The following is a 21,753-nucleotide window of genomic DNA, read 5'->3' as shown; positions in this document are numbered from 1 at the left end:
TACCATGCTCTTTGGGCTTATTTTAGACCGTGGACTGCGTTTTCAAGCTTCTAGCAGTGGTCTGGGAATTCAATACTTTCGAAGCCCGGAGGTTGTTGAATATAAACCTCCTCTTTTAATTCGTTGTTGAGAAAAACACTTTTCACATCCATTTGATGAACCTTGATGTTTTTGTGTGCTGCGTATTCTAAGAAGATCCAGATGGCTTCCATTCGTGTTACCAGAGCATACGTTTCATCATAGTTAATGCCTTGAAGTTAACTATATCCCTTGGCAACAAGTCTTGCCTTGTTTCTGACGACCGCACTAGATTCATCCAACTTATTCTTGTACACCCATCTAGTGCCAACAATGTTGTGGCCTTGCAGTTTTGGAACGAGCTGTCATACCTTGTTTCTTTTGAATTCTTCTAGCTCTTCTTGCATTGTGGATATCCAGTTTGGTTCTAGTAATGCTTTTTTGATCGATCGGGGTCCGACTGAGGACAAAAACGCTGCGTAGTAACAATGATCAGATAAGTCCTTGGATGATCGAGTCTGGATTCCTGTAGATGGGTTGCCGATAATATGAGCTGGTGGGTGGTCTCTCGTCAATACGTGTAGATGGGGTTGCAGATGATTATCAGTTGCGGTGGAGGGAATGTCTTGAATATCATAAAACTCTACGGATGGAGACGGCAGTTCCCCCTGGACTTGAGAACATCATGCTGAATTTTCTTGAACTGGGAAGGAAGGATCAGAGTTTTCTTGGGCAGATGGCGAAGGTTCCCCCTGGAGTGTAGAAGGGAGTTCGCTTTGAACCTGCGAAGATTCCCCCTGGATTACAGATGGGAGTGTGATAATCCTTGAATCTGTTCTTCTGCCAACGTTTTCTATGTTTTCATCATCCGAATCCGAAGAAACGTTTAATGGTTGAAACTCTCTGCAGATTGGAGCTTAATCTTATAGTATTGGAACCTCGATGGTTGTTGTATGGTCCGGAGTTGAGTTTTCCCCCTCAACCGGCAAGGTGGAAGTATTTAGCGATACGTCTTCGTACAATGTTGGACCAGATACATCAGCATGCTGCTGCTGAGCTTCTAGAGACACAAGGACTTCAGATAACTTGGTTGTATCTACCAGATCGAAGAGATCGTCCTAGTCTACTTCAACTAGATTTAATGGACCCGTAGAGGCAGGAATATCACTTCCTAGAATTGCTGTGGTTTCGCTTGATGGAGCGGTGTTGCGGATGTGATAGTCATCAAATGTCACATCGAAGCTCTCAATTATTAACCTTGTACGTCTAATGAGAACTTGATAAGCAACCTTGTTAATGGAGTAGCCAAGGAAGATACCCTCATCAGACTTTGGTGCGAATTTGTTGAGGTGATCTTTGTTGTTGATTACGAAGCATCTACACCCAAATATATGAAAGAATCGAACATTTAACTTTTTGGTTGTTAAGACCCTCATATGGTGTTTTGTTGAGACGTTTGCACACAATACTTCGATTTTGTACAAAACAAGTTGTGGCTACTGCTTCGGCCCAGAAGTAGAGAGGAAGATGTGCAAAGTTGAGCATAGATCTGACAGCTTTTACTAGAGTGTCGTTCCTTCGTTCTACTACCCCATTTTGTTGTGGTGTGTAAGGAGCTGAGAAGTTGTGAGTAATCCCTTTGGAAACAAAGAAACTATTTAGAAGATGGTTAGTAAACTCGGTTCCATTATCACTTCGGATACATCTAACTGGTAACTTGATCTGAAGTCTAATTTCCTTAATGAAGTTGATCAGCACCAGTGGTGTTTCTGACTTGAGTCGAAGAAAGAAGACCCATGTGAAACGTGTGAAGTCATCCACTATAACCATTATGTATTTTTTGTGATGAAGACTGGCTATGGTAGATGGACAACGAAGATCAATGTGTAAGAGTTCTAATGGTTCAGAAATTGAGGAGTCAATCACTATGGGTTGACTTGCCTTGAATTGATTTCCACACTCACATGCAGGACAGAGAGTATCATTGCTGAACTTGAGGATTGGAAGACCTCTGAGTAGTTCTCCGGGGGTGGATGACTTCACGTAGTATTATAACAATTGAATATTGTAACGAAACTACACAACCAATATGATGATATAAATGTTTAATAATAAACGTCCTTAGTGTTACTTCTTCAAAACCTGGTGATTACCTGTATTACTGATTCCCTGAGAAATACAAGTGGTTTCGAAAAAGTGTCAACAATTAAGTTGGTGAGTTCATAAGTGTTTTGTATTGAAAAGTAGGTCATTTTGGTAGAAAATCGATGAACGAGGTTTTCAGAAAATCCAATATTTTCTATAAATGGTTTGAAAAGTTCCCAGAGTTGGAGTGTGTTAGTATTTTTCATACTTGAATAATAATGATAAACTTTGTGCTAAAAATAATGTAGAAAACTGAATGCATATATGAATCTCGTAAATCAAACTTGTTTTTATACTTTTTATGTGAGTTTTATAACCATACTATTGACACTGACTGCCTGTAACAACATTCTTCAGGTGTTGTAGTGTTATGACATTTGTTACCCCAGACCTGCCGGTCTAACTGTAGCTAACAGTTTAGGTGCGGGGTTGTCAATCCCGTATAGATCTATACACAAGTATCACGCTCTCCCTCCAAGAGATTATGGTATATAATACAGGACTTGAAATGCATACAAAAGAGTACGTTGAAGTATGAATATCTCACATTGCTTAGTATAAATGGATTTACGATAAGAAAGACTTTACTTCATTTTGTTTGAAAGTATTTCGTTTTTCAAGATGTATACGTAAGAATGTATGAATAACTTGCTAACTATACCCATTATAGTTTTTCAGAAAGTATGTTCCATTTGATGAAAATAACTTGATGATATACTAGCCCTTTATACGTAAAGTAATCTGTTGGTATCGAAAATCAATAAGATAGATGTTACATTTATGTTTATAAAACGATACTTTAACTTGTATTGTACTTGTATTTCCCCCTTAAAACATGAAAAGACTTGAAAGGTAGGGGTATGAACTCACTTGTTGTGTTTGAAGAGAGAGAGGCTAGAGTCGAGCAGAACTTCGACCGCAGAAAGCTGCGTCTTCGAGCTCTTCGGGGATCTCGGTAGCGTAGAACTTCCGTCGGGGCTCGGGGCGGAAACCGAGGGCGTTGGGACAGATTCTGGAACTTGAAATTATGAAAGAGTATGTGGGTGTTTGAGATGGTGTGTCAAAACCCGTAGCTCATGCCTTCTATTTATAGTGCTGGAAAGTCACGTACGCTGGGCGTACCTCCGAAGTACGCTGGGCGTACTTCAGCTACGCTGGGTGTAACTTTGCGTCATGGCTTACAACTCGAGTCTAGCTAGGCGTAGAGCTGCAGTCGATGGGACTCGACCCTGCTCCTGAGTACGCTGGGCGTACTCCTACATTACGCTGGGCGTAATCCTATCTTGCGTCTTCTAAATTCCGTAACTTTCGCGTACAGGCTCCATTTTTCGTGTTCTTTATATCCACGCGTAGGTGAGACTATGTTCTACAACTTTCATTTAGACTCCATCGGCTAGTTTTGACTTTATTTTCAATGATATGTTTTTAATAGGTCGGGACTTCTAAAGTTCGTTAAAAATTCATTGCTTCTTTATTCGTTGTCGGTTTTTGTTTGTCTTTATATCATTTTACTCCAATTGTGGAGGCCTTCAACTTTCGTTTAGGTTGCGATAGCTAAATAACGCTCGATCTTCAATTCGAGTTTTTAGCCCTTTACTACTGTTAAGAAACTTAGAAAATTCGTAACTTCTTCATACGAGGTCCAATTTGGGCGATCTTTTTATGTATGTTTACAGCTTAATGAACTCTACAACTTTTGTTTAGATACTTAAGGCTAAAATGCATTTTATTTTAATTTCACTTTTTACGTTTAAATAATGTTTTAACGGTGTGTCGTAAATATTCGAGTGGTTATAATTTCTTCAATATAACCCGGTTTTGAATGTTCTTTATGTTTTTGGAAACCTTGGCACGATATCTAACATTTGATGCATCCCAATTTAGATATTTGAACACTTTATTTTTGAGGTTAATTTCGTTGGTTCTCAATAGTTTTCGTTGTAGTTGACTTTTGAGTGTTACGCTGCTTTTGGAAAATATGGGGGTTGTCACATCATCCCCCCATTAGGGGAATTATGTCCCGAAATTTAATCTAAGATACAGTTTACAAGTTAGGAAAAAGATGCGGGTACTTTTGTTTCATCTGATCCTCGCGTTCCCAGGTGTATTCAGGTCCTCGCTTGGCGTTCCAGCGGACCTTTACAATCGATATGCGGCTTTGTTTGGTCCTTTTTATTTCTCGATCCATGATTTCTACTGGTTCTTCTACGAATTGGAGATTCTCATTTATTGCAATTTCGTCTAGAGGGATGACAAGGGTCTCATCGGACAAACACTTCTTTAGGTTTGATACATGGAAGGTAGGGTGTACGTTGTGGAGCTCCTGTGGTAATATAAGTTTGTAAGCCACTGGACCGATCCTGGCAAGGATCTCGAATGGTCCGATGTATCTTGGGTTCAGTTTCCCGCACTTTCCGAAGTGTATTAATCCCTTCCAAGGCGAGACTTTCAGTAGGACTCGATCTCCAACCTGGAATTCCAAGGGTTTCCGTCTTTTATCCGCGTAACTCTTTTGTCTGTCCCTTGATGCTTTTAGACGTTCCCGGATCTGAACAATCTTCTCCGTAGTTTCCCTTATGATTTCTGGTCCGGTGAGCGTGTTGTCTGTTGCTTGTCCTTTTGCTAGTTGTGTGTCCCCCACTTTGGCCCAGCACAGAGGTGACCTGCACTTGCGGCCGTAGAGGGCTTCGAACAGGGCAGTCTTGATACTAGTGTGGTAGCTATTATTGTAAGAGAACTCGACCAAGAGTAGATGGGTGTCCCATGCTTTGCTAAAATCGATTACGCAAGATCTCAACATATCTTCTAGGGTTTGTATGGTTCTCTCACTCTGGCCGTCGGTTTGTGGGTGATAGGCGGTACTCATGTCTAGTCTTGTTCCTAGAGCTTTTTGTAGTGACTGCTAGAACCTCAAGGTGAATCTAATATCTCGATCCGAGATAATGGATATGGGCACACCATGCAGTCGCACAATTTCGCGGAGGTATGTCCTAGTTAGCTTCTCCAATTTATCTGTCTCTTTGATCGGTAGGAAGTGCGCTGATTTAGTTAACCTGTCGACGATCACCCAGATATTGTCGAGTCTGCTTGCCGTCCTGGGTAGTTTGGTTTTGAAATCCATGGTTATACGTTTCCACTTCCATTCAGGTATTTCTGGTTATTGCAACAATCCTGAGGGCTTTTGGTATTCTATCTTGACTTTGGCGCACGTCAGACATTTACTCACGTAGGTAGCAATTTCGGCTTTCATGTTCGGCCACCAGTACAGTTTCTTGATGTCGAGGTACATTTTATCGGAGCCGGGATGTATGGAGTATCGTGTCTTATGTGCTTCGTCCATGACGACTTCTCTGAATCCGCCAAACTTCGGCATCCAGATCCGATCCATGAAGTAATGAACTCCATCATTCTTGACTTCAAGCTTCTTATCCATTCCCCTTAAGGCTTCCCCTGCCACATTTTCAGATGTTAAGGCTTCTATTTGGGCTTCCTTGATTTGCGTGGACAGGTGTGAATGGATGTCATGGTTAAAGACTTCACTCTGCGGCCCGAGTATTCCTTCCGGCTGAGTGCATCGGCCACCACGTTAGCCTTTCCGGGATGATATCGAATTTCACATTCATAATCATTTAGTAGTTCTACCCACCGTCTTTGTCTCATGTTGAGTTCTTTCTAGTTGAGGATATGTTGGAGGCTTTTATGGTCGGTGAAGATTGTATATTTCGTGCCGTAGAGGTAGTGCCTCCATATCTTTAGAGCGAAGACGACTGATCCTAGCTCAAGATCGTGCGTTGTGTAGTTCACTTCGTGCGTCTTTAGTTGCCTTGAGGCGTAGGCGATGACCTTCCCTCGTTGCATCAGGACACACCCGAGTCCTTGGTTTGAGGCATCGCAATAGACCACGAAGTCCTCCGTTCCTTCTGGCAAGGTTAGGATAGGCGCACTACATAAGGCTCGCTTTAGCGTTTGAAATGTGGTGTCTTGTTTTTCTCCCCAGTCGAAGGTCACACTCTTCTGAGTTAGGGTGGTGAGTGGCTTGGCAATCTTGGAGAAATTTTGTATGAACCTTCGGTAATACTCGGCGAGTCCCAAAAATTGTCGGATTTCTGTAGGGGTTCTTGGAGTCGTCCAACTCTCTATTGCCTTGATCTTAGAAGGATCCACGTGTATCCCCTCCTTGCTTACTACATGTCTTAGGAAATCTACTTCCCAAATCCAAAAATTGCACTTTGAAAATTTTGCGTAAAGCTTCTCTGCCCTCAATGTTTCCAAAACTTGGCGGAGGTGTTGGCTGTGTTCTTCCTGGCTTTTTGAATAGACGAGTATATCATCTATGAATACGATCACGAATTTATCCAGGAAGGGATGACATACTCGGTTCATCAAGTCCATGAACACTGCTGGAGCATTTGTCAACCCGAAGGGCATCACTACAAACTCGTAGTGACCATAGCGTGTTCGGAAGGCCGTTTTGGGGAGGTCTCTTTCCAGCACTCGCAGTTGGTGATAGCCAGATCTTAGATCGATCTTTGAGAAGTAGCTTGCTCCCTGTAGTTGGTAGAACAGATCGTCTATGTGCGGTAGGGGATATCGGTTCTTGATCGTGAGTTTTTTCAGCTCCCGGTAATCGATGCACATGCGAAAAAATCCGTCCTTCTTTTTCACGAATAGGACCGGTGCTCCCCATGGTGAGAAGCTCGGTGTGATGAAGCCCTTGCTCAGCAGCTCGTTTAATTGACTGGACAGTTCCTGCATCTCGGTTGGGGCTAAACGGTAAGGCGACTTTGCTACTGGAGTAGCTCCGGGGATTAAGTCGATTCTGAACTCGACTTGGCGTCCTGGTGGAATTCCTGGAAGATCTTTTGGGAATATGTCTGGGAAGTTGTAGACTTCCGGAATGTCTTTAATGTTCTTCGGTTATTGTTTCTGGTCTACTACGTGGGCTAGAAAGACATGATATTCCTTGCGAAGATATTTTTGTGCTTTAACACAGGAGATGATTTGCAAATTTGAATTAGGTTTGTCTCCATAGATGACAAGAGTTTTGCCGTTGGGTAGATTGAGGCAAACGGCCTTTTCGTGACAAAGAATATTGGCATGGTGAAGACTTAACCAGTCCATACCGATGATTACATCGAAAATTCTTATCGAAATGGGCATAAGGTCAATTTGAAATAAGTGTTCGTTTAAATTTAATGTGCACCCTACGTACATATCACTTGTGCTTTCCGTTTTACCGTTAGCCATTTCTACAGTGAATATTTTATTGAGTGTTTGGGGTCTTTGATTAAGTAGGTGTTTGAATTTATGACTCACAAAACTTCTCTCCGCACCGCAGTCAAAGAGTATGCATGCATAAATGTTGTCGAGGAGAAACGTACCCGTAACCACCGTTGGGTCGGCTATTGCTTCATTTGGACCTATCGCCAGCACTCTCCCAACACCGCCAACATTCCTTGTCTTGGGGTAGTCCCTCTTGAAGTGCTCAGTTTCTCCACACCCATAACATGCCTAACTTATCCCAGTACCAGGAACTTGAGTAACCGGTCGCGCTGGTGCCTTACAGAAACGGGTTGTGTGCCCTTTCCTGTCGCAGTTCTTATAGTGCATCTCGCGGCAATTACCGTGGTGATGGTAGTTGCATTTGCTGCACTTGGGCGGGTTCCCCGCATATTGTTTTGTTGGCGCAGGGGCAGAAAGAGTTGTGGTGGGTGCAGTAGCAGCATGAACCGCCACCATTTGTTTCTTTGAAGGTTCTTGTGAAGTTTGCCCATTTCTCTTGTTCCAGAATTTCTTCTTGCTGTTGTTGTTGGCATTGTTGTCGTTGTTGTTGTTCCCTTTGGTTGGTTCAGCCACGATAGCCGTGACTCCTTGACAGACACCATGATCAACGAGAGATTGCGCCAGTTCCTTGGAGCTGTCGAAGGTCATGGGTTTGGAAGCTAACACACTTCCTCGAAGTTGGGGTGATAGTCCCCAGATGTACCTCTCTACCTTTTGGCTTTCCAGGATCAACATTTCTGGGCAAAGTGTTATCAAATCATTGAATCTGTTGGTGTAGCCTGCGATGTCCGAGCCTACCATCGTAAGGCCCCACAGTTCCTGTTCGAGCTTCTGAATCTCGCCTCTTGGGCAGTACTCTCGTAGGAGCATTCGTTTCAGGTTTTCCCAACCCATGGAGTTCGCCACCACTAGGGTTAGTGTCTTGACGTGGCCGTTCCACCATGTCAGGGCGCGTTCAGAGAAAGTAAAAGCAGTAAATTTTACTTTGCTTTCTTCAGGGCATGCGCAAATTTCGAATACAGCTTCCGTTTTCTCTATCCATTGGGTTAGAGCCAATACTTTCCCAGTACCATAAAAGGGAATAGGTTTTCCGTTGGTGAAGTATTTGTAAGTACATACCTCGGAACAGCCTTGGCTTTGGCCATTTGTAAAGCTGTTTATTCCTCCTCCTGACCCGTTGTTGCTCATTTGAGCCATTGTTGCCGTTACATCGGTTGTTACAGCAGTTTGGAACATATCGGCATCCATAGTTGGAGGGGGTGGTGGAGGTGGTGCTGGAGTTGAGTTTCTATGTGCTGATCTACGAGGAGGCATGTTCCGGTAGAGAAAATAAGAATGAATACTATAAGTTTCTAATGCTTTAACAATCGTGCCAGAGGTTTAGTTGTATCTTGTAATTTGTTTTGACTTTAGTTTATGGTTTCAAAGTAGGTACATCAATTTAGTTAATCCCATAAGTTTCGAGAGGTATATAAAGAAGTACTTCATACATACACACACACACACACACACACATATATATATATATATATATATATATATATATATATATGTCACACCTAAGGTGTGTTACATTATGCTTCATGATTTAGGAAAATTCGACCTATCTAGAGGTCTCCGATTACAGATACAAAGGAAATAAATGAAAAACTTTATCCGAGGTCCTATTCTATATCAAAATTGTTGGAGTTGAGCAAGTTCTACTTGCGGCGTGTTGTACGTTTGGAGCTAGATTCGGCATCCAACTGCTTGACTCCCATCAGGCGTCTTTTAAGATCTGCTTGTTGTTTCTTCATCTCTCTTATTTCTGCTAGTGCGGTCACCATTTGATTCTGAAGTGTCCCTGTGTAGATTTGGGTATTCTCGTGTAGTCCTTCCAGACGACAGATGTCTGCGGCGTTACCCTGAGTAGCAGCATTGATCTCGCGAACTCTGGCTGCTTGCTTGTCCGCATGGTAGTTCTGGGTAGCTATAGTGCCCACAATAACAGGAAGTGCTCGATCAGCTGAGCCTCCCCCACTGACATTGTAAAAATCTCGACACATGCCGAAAGGAGGGCGTACACCTAGTTGGCGGCTCCAGTAGTAGAGATGGCTTCCCCAGATGGGGATGGGTCCTGGTTGATATGGTCTGACTTCGGGAGGATGAGGAGCGGGAGGATCGATCACTTCCGGCTCGGAGTGTGTTCCACTAGTAATTTCCTCGACCTCTTCGTCGACTTCGAATTCCTCTCCGACTTCGACTTCGAATTCTTCTTCGACTTCCTCTTCTATTTCCTCCGGGTCTTCTTCTATCCAGCCACCGTTGCCTTGGTTTGGGTAGTAGGGGTCTCCCGGTAAATGGAATCCGGCCATTTGTCTGTACTAGGATAGAGGTATGAGAATTTTATAAGAAAAGAAATTTCTATTTAACGACATCCTACGTTTAACTATATCCTTACGGAGCGCAAGTTTTTCCTTATACAATTATTTATAACAATACTCCTATATTATTTCAAATTGGCGAATCTAAAATAATTTGTATTTGGTAAGTTTTTGGCTTGTTGTCCACTACGACCATTCCTCGACGTACATTGGTCAAATCCAGGATAAATATAGTTGATCAGGCTATATTTATTCTCGATTTGATTACATACCCCGAGGCCCAATCATAGTGTCGCAACTTGCCTTAATACTTTTTAGAAAACTTGTCACAATACGAGACTGATACATGCGAGTAAAAATGTATATATTTAAAAGAAAACATATTTTTATGAAAACGTTTTTTCAGAGGGTTTTTGGTTCCCATTGCATTTATAGTTTGTATATCTTATATGGTTCGATATACTTAGTTCACTATAAACAATGCTCTGATACCAATCTGTCACACCCCCAAACCAGAATGGCGGAAACATTCGGGGGTGGATGACTTCACGTAGTATCATAACAATTGAATATTGTAAAGAAAGTACACAACCATCATATATATATATAATAAAAACGTATATTGTTGCGTTATACATATTTCCAAAAGAATATTACAATATGATGATATAAATGTTTAATAATAAACGTCCTTAGTGTTCCTTCTTCAAAAGCTGGTGATTACCTGTATTACTGATTGCCTGAGAAATACAAGTGGTTTCGAAAAAGTGTCAGCAATTACGTTGGTGAGTTCATATGTGTTTTGTATTGAAAAGTATGTCCTTTTGGTAGTAAATTGATGAACGAGGTTTTCAGAAAATCCAATATTTTCTATAAATGGTTTGAAAAGTTCCCAGAGTTGGAGTGCGTTAGTATTTTTCATACTTGAATAATAATGATAAACTTTGTGCTAAAAATAATGTAAAAAACTGAATGCATATATGAATCTCGTAAATCAAACTTGTTTTTATACTTTTTATGTGAGTTTTATAACCATACTATTGACACTGACTGCCTGTAACAACATTCTTCAGGTGTTGTAGTGTTATGACATTTGTCACCCCAGACCTGCCGGTCTAACTGTAGCTAACAGTTTAGGTGTGGGGTTATCAATCCCGTATAGATCTATACACAAGTATCACGCTCTCCCTCCAAGAGATTATGGTATATAATACAGGACTAGAAATGCATACAAAAGAGTACATTGAAGTTTGAATATCTCACATTGCTTAGTATAAATGGATTTACGATAAGAAAGACTTTACTTCATTTTGTTTGAAAGTATTTCTTTTTTCAAGATGTATACGTAAGAATGTATGAATAACTTGCTAACTATACCCATTATAGTTTTTCAGAAAGTATGTTCCATTTGATGAAAATAACTTGATGATATACTAGCCCTTTATACGTAAAGTAATCTGTTGGTATCGAAAATCAATAAGATAGACGTTACATTTATGTTTATAAAACGATACTTTTACTTGTATTGTACTTGTATTTCCCCTTTAAAACATGAAAAGACTTGAAAGGTAGGGGTATGAACTCACTTGTTGTGTTTGAAGAGAGAGAGGCTAGAGTCGAGCAGAACTTCGACCGCAGAAAGTTACGTCTTTGAGCTCTTCAGGGATCTCGGTAGCGTAGAACTTTCGTCGGGGCTCGGGGCGGAAACCGAGGGCGTCGGGACAGCTTCTGGAACTTGAAATTATGAAAGAGTATGTGGGTGTTTGAGATGGTGTGTCAAAACCCATAGCTCATGCCTTCTATTTATAGTACTGGAAAGTCACGTACGCTGGGCGTACTTCAGCTATGCTGGACGTAACTTTGCGTCATGGATTACGACTCGAGTCTAGCTAGGCGTAGAGCTGCAACCGATGGGACTCGACCCTGCTCCTGAGTATGCTCGCTGGGCGTACTCCTACATTACGCTGGGCGTAATCCCAACTTCCGTCTTCTAAATTCCGTAACTTTCGTGTACGGGCTCCGTTTTTCGCGCTCTTTATATCCACGCGTAGGTGAGATTATGCTCTACAACTTTCATTTAGACTCCGTCGGCTAGTTTTGAATTTATTTTTAATGATATGTTTTTAATAGGTCGGGACTGCTAAAGTTCGTTAAAAATTCATTGCTTCTTTATTCGATGTCGGTTTTTGTTTGTCTTTATATCATTTTACTCCAATTGTGGAGGCCTTCAACTTTCGTTTAGGTTGCGATAGCTAAACAACGCTCGATCTTCAATTCGAGTTTTTAGCCCTTTACTACTGTTAAGAAACTTAGAAAATTCGTAACTTCTTCATACGAGGTCCAATTTGGGCGATCTTTTTATGTATGTTTACAGCTTAACGAACTCTACAACTTTTGTTTAGATACTTAAGGCTAAAATGCATTTTATTTTAATTTCACTTTTTACGTTTAAATAATGTTTTAACGGTGTGTCGTAAATATTCGAGTGGTTATAATTTCTTCAATATAACCCGGTTTTGAATGTTCTTTATGTTTTTGGAAACCTTGGCACGATATCTAACATTTGATGCATCCCAATTTAGATATTTGAACACTTTATTTTTGAGGTTAATTTCGTTGGTTCTCAATAGTTTTCGTTGTATTTGACTTTTGAGTGTTACACTGCTTTTGGAAAATATGGGGGTTGTCACAGAATAGATTTGAAAACCATTGCTTCGAAAAGACGTTTCTTTCTTTTGGGTTTTGTTAGATGAGTTAGGAATGGATGTTGAAACTGCACATTCCTTTTTGCATGTTTTCTTGATGGGAGAGGTTTTTGAAAAATAGTGAGCAAAAACAAACTTTTCTGGACTCTTGGATTTTGGAAATCTAATATGTTTTTTGTTTTTAGAAAAGGTTTGTCGATTTGTGTCTCGAGATCAAATATCCTCTTTGAAAGCCTTTTTTGCTAAAGTTTTTTGGAGAACCACAATCATTAGCGTTCAACTGCGGTTTCTTGGAAACCTTTGAAAATTTTTGACAAAGAGGGCTTGACTCATCAGAACTTGAAGATTCTGGGTTTTGAGAGCATTGACCTACTTCAAAGTTTTCTATGCGTAGTTCATGATGAATTGGTTGAAGAGTCACTGAGCTTTTTATTGTGGACTTTGGTAAGGAAGACTTAGCTACCGTAGCGTATGTCTGAGTTGTGACTGTAGTGGGATTTTTCTGAGAATCATGACTGCAGTGAGAGACACTGCAGTTTGAGGACAAAGGTGGAAAGTCCCGTGAGACTTTGGGACTTTCTATGACAATTTCTTCATCAATAACATATGAGGTCTGAGAATTTGGGTTGATTGTGCCACAGATAGGAGTTTGATCACATGTGTGATTTGAAACTTCAGGCACAATTTCCTCAATGACACAATTATTACTGAGATTATGAAGTCTACCAAAGTGGGTGCTGATATCTTCGGGAAAAGTCTTGTCATTGACTGCAAAATGAAATTCTCGGTCCGAAGGGACATAAAGTCGATCTTTGTTAAACCAGGGTGAGGAATCCTCTGCGGTAGGATATCCATTGGACCAACCCCAATTGTATGCATTGTCGACAGTTCCATTATTAACCAAATTTTCAATAGCTTCACTTTCATTGAACAATTTTTCGATTAATAGATTTAAGCGTACAATCTCACTCTGAGCTAAATATATTTGGTTCAAAGGTATCTGTATTTGGGTTTCACTCAACATTCTTGCATCTTTTTCTAACTCTAAATCTCTTTCTAACATGGCCATTATGAGTCTTTTGGTTTCCATTCGTCCTCTTACATGAAACATTTCTTGGGACGCTATGTTCTTCTCATCTAAGGCTTTGTTGTAGTCTGTAAGGACGGCAACACATGTGTCATCCATATTGTCTATGAAAGGTTGACAGTCATGCATGTTATAATTTAGAGTTTGGATCATGAGTTTTACCTATTCGAAGATGCTTAGAGTTCCATCCTTTGCCATGTAGCAGTAGTTCCTTTCCAGCTTTCTAGACCCATCATCATCAGCAGTTGCTAGCATGCAGATCTTGAATTTTCCTTTGATATTGCTGATGGTTTCATCTTCATCTCCGGATGACCATACTTGATGGTCTCTTTTGACATGGGCCACATATGCCCTAGCTTTTTCCTTCTCCTCCAATTCTTGATCCATTCTAAGATAGAATGCTCTGTGTTTCACTACATTAGCTTTGCAATCCTTTGCAAAATGATTCTCTTTGTTGCACTTGTGACATATTAGAACATCACTTTTGTCTTCTGAAGGAGTACCGGAGTCAGATGTTTGAATGGACTGCGGTGCCGCCTTTGGTTGAGTGTTTTGAGATTGCGGTGGTGGGTGAGAATTTTTAGGGTAATGAGAGTGATTGTTTTGTGGGTTGAAGTTACGGTTGAAAGGAGGTTTGTTGAATTGTTGGTTCTTGCGAAATGAGGGAGGTGGTAGCCGGTTGAACTGTTTACTAACAGGAGTAATAGCCTTCTGAAATTCTTCATCATCATCATACTCTGAGTCGGCTTTGTACGACTGCGATGTAATGTCATACAAGGGAGAGTAAAATTGATTATGAGGAGCTTGTGCTACAGGAGCAAGTGGTCCTCTGAAGTCAGCACAGTCTTTGAGTATAGTGGATTCTTGTGCTTGCAGTTCCCCATAAAGCTTGTAGAGAGACAGGGAATGAATCTTTCTAAATCCTTGAACTATCATTTTAGTAGTAGTCCATTGTCTTCCTAAACCGTTGAGAAATTGAAGGTTTGTTTCATGGTTACCGCGGATGGTGCCAGCATTTGATAACTTAGTGACTATCAGATTGAACCTTTTGAAAGAGTCTTCTAAACTTTCGCCAATATGAGCTTTGAAGTTGTTGAAATCATTGAGTGCAGTTGTGAGCTTCTTATCTTGAGCTTGTTCTGAGCCTTCATACAAGTTCTTGAGAGCATCCCAGATCTTTTTTGCTGATTTACAGTTTATGATAATGTCGAAGTTGTCAGGGGCAACTCCAGAAGAGATTTCATAAAAAGCGACAACATCATTTTCCATTTTATCAAGATCATCTTTGGTGGGACGGTTCATGACTGGTTGTCCTCCTCCTAGTCTGGCTGTGACGCCATCAGTTTGAACAGGTGTAAGAATAGGGACATGTGGTCCTTCTTCAATAGATCGCCATACATCTCTACCAAGTCTCCTTAAATATCTTTCCTTGAGACCAGTGATGGTATTCATTTGCCACCAATATTGGAGCTCGATTTGAACCACCAACACTGTTGGAAACATTCAGAGAAAGTGCTTGTGCCATTCTTCCTTGTTTTTTTGTGTTTTTTTTTTTGTTTTAAGAAATGAGCTTCAGTGGTATAGAAGGCCCTTTGAAAATCAGAGTTTTTTTTTTCAAAAAGCAACCACTATGGCTCTGATACCAATTGTTGAGAGAAAAACTGAGACACACTTGAACAAACGTTAGAACAATTATAGTTGCAGAATTCGTTAATCTCAAAGGATCTAAAATCTCAACAATAATAAGTTAACGAGTTAGATAGTTCGATAGTTAGTTGCAGAAATGTAAGGAAGCATAAATGAAATCAGGTGATATATCAAGTAAACACATAAGTTGATTTATAACATGGAATGCTTCAAACCAAGTTAGTGAGTGAGATCAAGCTTAGTGATAAAGTCACGAATGACTTGCTCCGAAGAGAAGTAATTATCAGTTATGTTCGAGAGGATTTAGAGAGTAGGAAAGATATGAGATGCGTAAGAGAAATACTTGAAGATAATTCAGATTGATAGATGTGAAAGACTTATCTTGAATTGTGAAAGAATTAGCTCTATATATAGAGACTCAAGTGTTACATTTGATATCTAAAAGTAGCCATGCAAGGCATACTGGACAATAGAGAGTATCACAGAAAAGATAGATAAAATTAAACTAAGTAAAGTACGAAGACTACGGTTGGATAAATGACTCTGGATGAGGCTGGTGATGGGAGCTTGACTGCGGATGCTTGTGAGCTGTGGTAGGCTATGTTAAGAGGGTCCCTTCATGTTTCAACACACCAGATGATGACACCTGGCCATGAATGCCTAGCGTTCATCAAGGGAATGCCCCACATTCGTACGGGACTCATATTATAAATAGAGGCACAAAACACCCCCAAAAACTCACGCATTTCCCATTTTTTCTCTCTCAAAGAACCCTCTAAGCCCCTCCTATTCCCTATCATTTCCCGATTGCTAGAGGTGAGTTCCGGAGTGCTAGAAGGCTCCGAGAAGAAGAGCTTTCGGCTCGGAAGTTCTGCCCCAGCAGAGCCTGGTTCCTAGCCAAACCCCCTTATAAGTAAGTAGACCTTGTGGGGGAACCCATGGCTTTCCAGCTAAAGATCATAGGAGGAGCGCATGGCACTTAGGTATAAGACCATGTGGGGGACCCCATGTTATCCCGGAGTAAGACCCTGGGATGAGCCTACGACATCCCTATATGTTTGTATGCATGGCTTATATGGTTTATGTGGCTTTGATAGCTAGTATGGTATATGTGATTATGTGGACAGTGTGGGGTATGTTCCGGGGAACTCACTAAGCATTAGCTTACAGTTTGTTGATTTGTTTCAAGTACATCTGAGCCTAAGGGCAAGGGCAATGCTTGATGGCGCGACATGCACTCTTTTGCATTTGTCTTGATGGGACACTCTGATATTTGAAATAAAATGTTAATGTTATGGATTTCGAAAGCAATTGACATTAGGATTTCATATTTTATGGGAATGCTTTGGTTAATTAAAAATGAATAAATTTATTTGAAAATTCAGGTCGTTACTGAACAAATGGGTCAAATACAAGAAATAGCAACAAAAACCAGTAACCATATTTTTTGGAAATAATTGGATAAATTGGTGATGACGTTTTATGGTCATTGTCACAACTAGGAATTTGGTGCCTTGTAAACATTGAACAATGATATCAAATGTGAACCAAAAATGTGAAATCATGTATGATGCTTATTCAATAACAAGAAAACTTCCATCAAACACTTTATAAGAGCACATCAAATAGTCAACAAAAGGTTGGAAACCCTAAAAATCCCGGTTTAAGTCCATTTTGGACTACGATTTCCTTATTGGGCCTAATGGACCAATAAGTTTCCAATTTGATTTTTTGGGTTTTAGAACTCTTAAATGGGCTCTAATCGGACCCCTATACATGAAATTTAATAATTTGGGCCTTACAAGCCTAAAATGAACTAGTTTATCTTAAATTGGCCTTATTGGGCCATAACAAATCTAATTAGGCCTAATGGATCATAAAAATCATCCCTTGATTTATTTTGGGCCAAAAATTATCTCAATGAATCATGATATGGGCTTAAGCATGCAAGGCCCAAAATCTTCTTCTCTCTTTTCTCTTTTCTCGGCCCAAGAAGAAGAAAACAAAAAAACAAAAAAAGGAAAACTAGTGAAATAAGGAGGGTTAGCCACCTCCTTATTACCTTGTGGATTCCCATGCAACATCCCATACATTCATGCAACTCTCTCTCTCTTCTTCTTCTCTTCATATTACTCTTGGCCAAGGGGAAAAACACAAGCACACACACACACTCACAAAATTCACTCTAACTCTTTCCAAATCCTCTCAAGAACACTTGCACTCATTCTTCAAAAATTTCGAGACTTAGAGCTTTTCAAGGAGTTTCTTCCACAAAAATCATCATCTAAGGTAAGTTGATGTTTAAATCTATGATCTAACTACTTCATTTCATCAAAAACCTCCTCCTAAATCTATTCAAACTCATGATTCCCATCTTAGAAACATCTAAGTTCGAGATCTTCCAAGAAGGCTTGCTAGGACCAAGTTTTCTTCCTTTCTCCCTACTAAATAAAAAACAACAAGCAAAGGTGAGCTTCATACCCCTATCTTTTCGGTTTTTATGTGTTTTATGGGGAATAATATAAGAAAATGTGTAGATATATGTGTATGTGTATGCTATGTGTAATTCTATGCATGTATGTGTGTTTTTATGTGTTTCTATGTTGAACATGCAACCAACTAGGGGTGAAACTCGAGATCTAGAACATGGAAGGGAAACAAACATGATTTAAATTATTTTACACTAAACTAGTCAAGAATGATAACTTATAAGATTATGATGAACATATTTCTAACATAAAAACCCATTTTTGGGTTTAAATTGTCAAAAATAGTAAACTTGGGTTAAAAGTTGCCAAGTCATGGTTTCATAAGAGTCAAAATAGTCAAAACAGTTTCAATAATTAATTTTCTGTATATTAAAATTTTAAAAGGACTAAAAATGTAAATTTTTAGCTTAATGGGCTAATTTTGGGCTATTTGGCCTAATAAGCCTAAAAATGCGAAAAATGACAACAAAAGGGGCTTAAATGAAACTTTCTTCAAAACAGGGGATAAAAAGGGTAATAAAACTATTTCAAGGGTCAAAAATGCTTTTTATTTCCAAAAAGGATCAAAAATGAAAAGTTTTTGGATTTCGGGCCAAAATTGTAAAATTGTGGAAAGTTGGGTGTTAACCGAAAATTACTATTCCAAAAGGACTTAAACAGTTAACAAAATAAATTTTGAGTTAAAACCACCATTTCACCAAATTTATGATACAAAGGTGTCAAGAAAATGATTCAAGGACTAAAAAATGTCTCTTCTTTTATACTAAGGACTAATTATTAATCTAGATTCATCATAAACTCAAAGCCTACTTCATGATCTATCAAGTAAGGAACAATCAGGTAGGATCATATCGAAGGTAGGGTCCATTTGGTGTACGAAGTATACTGTTTGGAAATCCCACTTTAACCACCTCACTAAATCACAGCCTAGACATCATCCCCGTAAGAAGATTAATCGGTATAATGACTTAGAATCACTGATAAATCTTGTTTATAGGTTCATAATAACGATAATGACAACCCGATATTTCAAGTCAATGTAATCACCCAAGTCAAGTATTATAACCTACTTTTGACATAAAAAAAATAGTGTCAAAAATAAAATGTTCCAAAGTCTCAATTGGGTTGCATAAAGTAATAGATATCGTAACAAGGTTTTCAGAAATATAAACAACACAAAAATCCGAGTTATAATGAAGAAGTTATGACCAATCAAAAATCCGTAGCAGAACCGGTAAAACACTATTAAAGCGTAAAACGTGAAATTTCAATAAAAAAAACTTTTTAGCCTTAGGTATCTAAACGAATGTTGTAGATATCATTTCTCTAAGTTTCGGAGTAGTGGTGGACAGCTAAAAACTCAAAATAGAGATCGAGCGATATTTAGCCGACACGAACTAAACGAGAATTGAAGATCTCTACGATAGTAGTACAATGGTAAAAAGACAGACGAAAACGGACATCGGATGAAGAAGTTACGTATTTTTAACATTCTTTTCCTGTCCCGACCTGTTAAAAATATGTAATTAAAAATAAAGTCAAAATTTGCCAACTAAATCTAAATGAAATTTGTAGATTATATTCTCACCTACGCGTGGATATAAAGAACGTCAAAAACGGAGCTCGTATGCGAAAGTTACGCATTTTAGAAGTTTGGGGCACACAAACCGAGGGGAGTACGCTATAGTGTACGAAGGTACGCCCAACGTACTCAATGCTCAGCCTCGGATCGACCACGTCCCCCGCTACCCCCTAGCATGTCCCATCCGAAGCCCGGAGTCCGAAGGTGGCGTCATAGCTAACGTTCGCCCAGCGTACGTGCGTACACCCAGCATACGAGGCCAGGTTCCCCTCCTATAAATAGGATGCGAGGGTTTCGACTTCATTTGCTAATTTACACCATTTCTCTCCCATTTTCTCACTTTCAAGTCTCTCGAGACTATCCCGACATCCCGGTTCCATATCCAAGCTCCGAAGAAGGTTCGAAGCCCCGAGAACGGAAATAAAACACACTTTTGAAAAGAACTATGATTTATCATTCAAATGAAACACACTTTTGAAAATCTATAATAGGTATAGTTTACGAGACATTCATGATATTTTACACTCTATGAACACTATAGAACGGAAATACTTACATTTACAAGAAAAATGGACTTTTCATACGTATATCTATTTGATACAACCTTTTGTGAGACATTTAACTTCACGTACCTTCAAGTACGCATTTCAAGTCCTGTGTTATAAACCAGAATCTCCTATAGAGAGAGCGTGATACTTGTGTATAGATCTGTACGAGATTGACAATCCCGCACCTAAATTGTTAGCTATAGTTGGACCGGCAGGTATGGGTGACAAACGTCATATCATTCCAACACCTGAATAACGTTGTGATAGGCAGTCTGGTCAATAGCACGGTTATAAAACTCACATGAAGTATTAAAACATTTGATTTACGGGGCTATTAAACGCCTTAGTAGTTATATATACATATATAAATCTTCTTACACTATTTTAGGTATGGAAAATACTTATGCATTTCAGGTTTTTGGAACTTTTAAAACTACTATTCATTTATGGAAAATATTGGATTTTCTAGAAACAAACTCAGTTACTTTATACAAAAAGGCATATAATTCTTATACAAAAACTCTTATGAACTCACCAACTTAATTGTTGACAGTTTTTCAAAACTACTTGTATTTCTCATGGATTCAGTAATACAAGTAACAACAGCTTTTGGGGAAGGGACGCTAAGGCATGAATTTCAAACTTATTTTATCATCATAATGTAATTTTTTTCAAACTTGTAATACAGTCAACAATGTAACTTTTTAAATTATATTTGTGATGGTTGTGTTTGCTTTCTTTACTTTTTATTCAACTGTTATGATACTAAATAAAATCATCCCCCCTCAAACGATTTCGTCGTTCTGGTCTGGGGGTATGACTCATATCGGTACATCATACTCACAAACATATCATCCACGTCGATATTATCATTGTATGGATGGAACAAATCAAAAGGGTCCATTTTTTAAGTAAATAGAAAACTAGAAAAGAAAATGAAATTGAAAGAAATGTGAATTTTTGAAAGAAATTGTTGTGTTTTGTAGGTAAATTTGATATAAATATTGTGTATTTATAAGAGATATAAATAGGGAAAATTATTGTTTATTTATTTATTTTTAATTTTGTGACCGTTTGTAACAGTAAAAAATGTGACTGTTCCCCTCAAAATGCAAGCCAATTCAAGCGTTTCCTCCAGTTAGTACCATAACGCGCAATACCCTAACGCCGAAAAACGCACACCTGGGATGGTGTAGCCGTCGTTATAACGTTGTTTTTGTCGTCCCACGTCGAAGTAACACGAGTGTATTGGAAATTATAGAGGTAATCTTGCAATTTGGCAAGTTTCCCCTATTCCATATTGGTGAGGGAAGAAACCTTGTGTAGGTTTATAAGTCTTTTCTCTTTATAGACCTTCAAAGGCTTTAGTGGATCAAAGGAATGGTCCAAGCCCATACACACACACGCCTAGCCTAGCCTAGCACTAGCTGACGCCACGATTGAATGAAATGGCACGATTTAGGCGTACTTGGCTCTTCACTGGGAGCTGAGGAGCTTTTTTTGGCAACGTTCACTTCAAGTCGAGTTGACTGATCTGGTCAAACGGTTGACTTCGTAGATATGACAACAAAATATTTTGGAAGGGTTATTATATGGATAGCTTGGACAGCAAGTCGTCGCCCTAGAGTTTCCAGGGGCTGGCCCATGTGGGCCTCTTTTCTGCCCTCTAGGGTTTCGATTCCTATAAATACAACTCTCTAGGAGCCGTATTTGATACTCACAAAATCTGAAAGCTCTCTCATTCCCTGTGCAATTTCTTCCCGGTTTCTTAGTATTCCCTTCGCGTTTATCATTTTCCATTGTTGCTGGAAACTCGATAAATCTGGATTAAATCCTGAGGTTTTACTCTGTTGGATACAGCCGAAAGAAGCGAAGTAAAAACGTTT

The sequence above is a fragment of the Lactuca serriola genome, chromosome 4 (genome assembly GCF_051521515.1).
Source record: "Lactuca serriola cultivar US96UC23 chromosome 4, Lser_US96UC23_V15, whole genome shotgun sequence".
Classification (NCBI taxonomy): domain Eukaryota; kingdom Viridiplantae; phylum Streptophyta; class Magnoliopsida; order Asterales; family Asteraceae; genus Lactuca; species Lactuca serriola.
This window is presented reverse-complemented; position numbering follows the sequence as displayed.